The sequence below is a fragment of the Apodemus sylvaticus genome, chromosome 13 (assembly GCF_947179515.1).
Source record: "Apodemus sylvaticus chromosome 13, mApoSyl1.1, whole genome shotgun sequence".
Lineage (NCBI taxonomy): Eukaryota > Metazoa > Chordata > Mammalia > Rodentia > Muridae > Apodemus > Apodemus sylvaticus.
In genome coordinates, this window is record NC_067484.1 from 74,364,807 (window position 1) to 74,367,802 (window position 2,996).

The 2,996-nt window shown below is 49.0% G+C and overlaps 1 non-coding gene across 1 annotated transcript; it reads left to right on the top strand.

Moving 5' to 3' along the window:
- The first annotated feature begins 890 nt into the window (after positions 1 to 890).
- LOC127664257 (small nucleolar RNA SNORA17) lies at positions 891 to 1,022 on the top strand. The gene has a single exon (XR_007973122.1). It is a non-coding gene; the product is annotated as a small nucleolar RNA SNORA17 (small nucleolar RNA).
- Positions 1,023 to 2,996: the final 1,974 nt, after the last annotated feature.

Below are 2,996 nucleotides of genomic sequence, written 5' to 3' on the forward strand. Positions count from 1 at the left end.
AGATGTGGAGAAGGTCACTTTTTTTTTTAAAAAATATAAAAATAGATGAACATTTTTATTACTAAACTGTTAACTGCTTTGAATAACTCTCTGCTCAAAATCACTGAATTGATTAGGAACTGTGAGAAGCTACAGTGAGGGAGATAAAGAATAGGTAATCCTCTTTTAGGGATTCTGTCTTCATGGGGCTCCAGAAACTCAGCAGGTTGTCTGAAATGTCACATTTGATTCATCTTCTTTGTTCCTATTTCTTAGGTTTGTGAAGAGATTACCAGACATGAACTAGAGGCAAGTCCAGCAGTGGAGAAGCATGGCACTTGGGCTCAAGGACAAAGGATACAGAAGACACATTAGTTGCCATCACAACCAAGCTGCCTCACTCTCACCGGGCTTTTGCACGGTGCCCTCAGAGGATTTATCAATCCCTTTATGACTCATTTGCTCAGGGGAAAGTAGGGAACTGTGGGAGAGGAATTGCTACTACACTTTATGCTGGCCTGAAGAGTCTCACCTGTGAGATAAAAATAATTGTTATTATCACGTAACTATTAAAGAAGACAGGAACCAAGCCTTGAAAATTAATGAAATTATTCCAATTTCCCTCTAAAACCCATTATGAGCAATGTACATATCTACCTCGTGCTTCATTTTCCTTCGTTTTACACACTGCCATGAGCAAATGTTCAAATTCTTCCTAATAACCTGATTTCAATGGAAATACTTGAGCTTTATGCTTAAGAAATTTTAGCTAATGTGCATGAAAATAAAATCGTGGTGTCTCTTTAGGTTGATGAAATATCAAAATTGTGATGTTAAAATTCAACTTAATGAAGGAATACTTTGGACTACCTGATTATGGTTTTGAAGTAATTGAAAGAATGGCCATGTGACCTGCCCCTGGAAGCATTGCAGGTGTGGTTGCTGGGTCACATGTGTGTCAGTAGGTGGCAGAGAGGAGAGAGGAGATGTCTACACCCAGTGTTCAGACCTATGAACATCTAAATGATTAGCAACCTAATATTCCCTTAAGAAAGCAAGTCTGAGATGAACACCAGGCCAGGGGCCTCTGACAGGGAGCTAGCCTGAGCACCAGTCTGGTGTTGCACATGGCTGAGGGAGTGGTGTTGGATGGGCAGACCATGCCTGATATGATTCCTGCCTGGTGCCAAAATGCACAAGAGGGGCAAAGAACTCCTGAGACCACTCCTGAGATGGTTCCAGATGCTCAGATATGTAGCCGTCCAGCGGCCATGGACAAACTGGGTTTACCTGAAAGGGGGGCTGGAAATGAAAAAGAGACGGTGTGGGGGGTGAGAGAAGGATGAAGCCAAGACAGGGTTCTGATCAAGGCTCCAAGTTTAATATTCAGCAGTGTGTTTACACAGAGAAAGCCCACAGACCCCAGCCTTTGTTTCAGCTGGATTATGTTGCAAATCAAGGTCAGTGGGTAGTCTAGTCTTCTAAGTTCCTGTGGGAACTTGCATGTGCAACCAAGTCAGATGGCCACAGCAGGTGACTCCACCAAGTTCGATAAGGTCCACTGTGCCAAGTGCTCAAGGTTGGGAAGCGCACACAGATAGCCTGAGTGCCACTAAGAGGAGAAAGCAAGTGGTGGAGAAATGGAAGAAAAAGAGAAACAGGAGAGGCAGGACTGGAGACTTCAACATAGTGAGGGACAGCCTGTTGTGAGTAGCTGGTTGATGCCACTTGGGACCATGGTGGGGTCCTTGACGTGCTGCTACAGGGAGGGGTGCCTGGCTGGGTTTGTGGCCCTGCAGCAGCCAGGGTTGATTATCTCTAAAGGCCAGGCAGATTTTTTTGGTTTGGGCTGTCAACTGCTGACATGTTGATATCTGGGGGCTGTTCAGAACTGGCCCCACCCTTCACCTGGGCATTGAGAGAGAACTGACCTTGGAACTTGAGAGCAGGAAGGCTGGCTCTGTCCCTAGCCAACTGCAGTACACTTGCAGGAGTGGCCCTACACATCGTGGGAATCGCGGGTGAGCTGGCCCTGACGATGTGAGCATGTGAGAGCTGGCCCTAACAATCATCTCCCTTTTGGTGTTGTGAATGAAGGAGAGATATCCTCCTCATCCTTTACCCCTTACCGCAAGTGGCAGGCAGAAGATCTGGGCCTGGAGTCATGAGAACAGAAGAGCCGGCCCTGCCCTTCACCAGCTGCAGCACTTAGGAGAGTGAGCTCTGCATCTTGCCCAGGCAGCACAGCAGATTGGCCCTGGTGGTGGGGATGAGGATGAGCTGGCCATGAGGGTGTGACTATGGGATAGCTGGGCACCCCCCTACTCTGCGGTGTAGTGACATGGGTGGGTGAGAGATAACCCTCTTGCCCCTTGCCATCTATGGTAGGCAGGAGAACTGGCTTCAAAGTCCTCAAAGCTGGAGAGCTGTCCTTGCCTCTCACCTGCTGTAGCACTCGGAGAGTGGGCTTTGCCCCTTGCCTGGGAAGCACAGTAGAGTTGGCTCTGGATATAGGAGTTCAGGTAAGCCAGTCCTAGGGGCATGAGTGCAAGAGAGCAGGTCCTGCCTCTTCTCTGCTGTGCAGTGGTAATGGTGAGGGAAAGATCTTCTCCCACCACTCCTTTTGCCCTAGTCACTATTGGTGGGTGGGAGAGTTGGCCCCAAAGGATTCATGAGAGCAGGCAAGCTGTCCCTGCCCCTCACCTGGGCAGCACAGTAGAGCTGACCCTGATGGTGTGGGTGGTGTAGGTGGGCAAGCTAACCCTGAGGGTGTGAGAGCATGGGAGAGCTGGCCCCATAACTTGTCTGATGTGTGACTGTGCTGGCAAAGGAGAAATGCTCTCCTCCACCCTTGCCCCATTGCCACCTTGCAGGTGGGAGAGCTGACTGTGGGGTCATGAGATTAGGAGAGGTGGTTCTGCCCTTCACCTGCTGCAACACTTGGAAGAACGGGCCCTGCTCTTTACTTGGGCAACTGGTCCTGGATCTGGGGGTTGCAATATCCTGAGGGTACATAA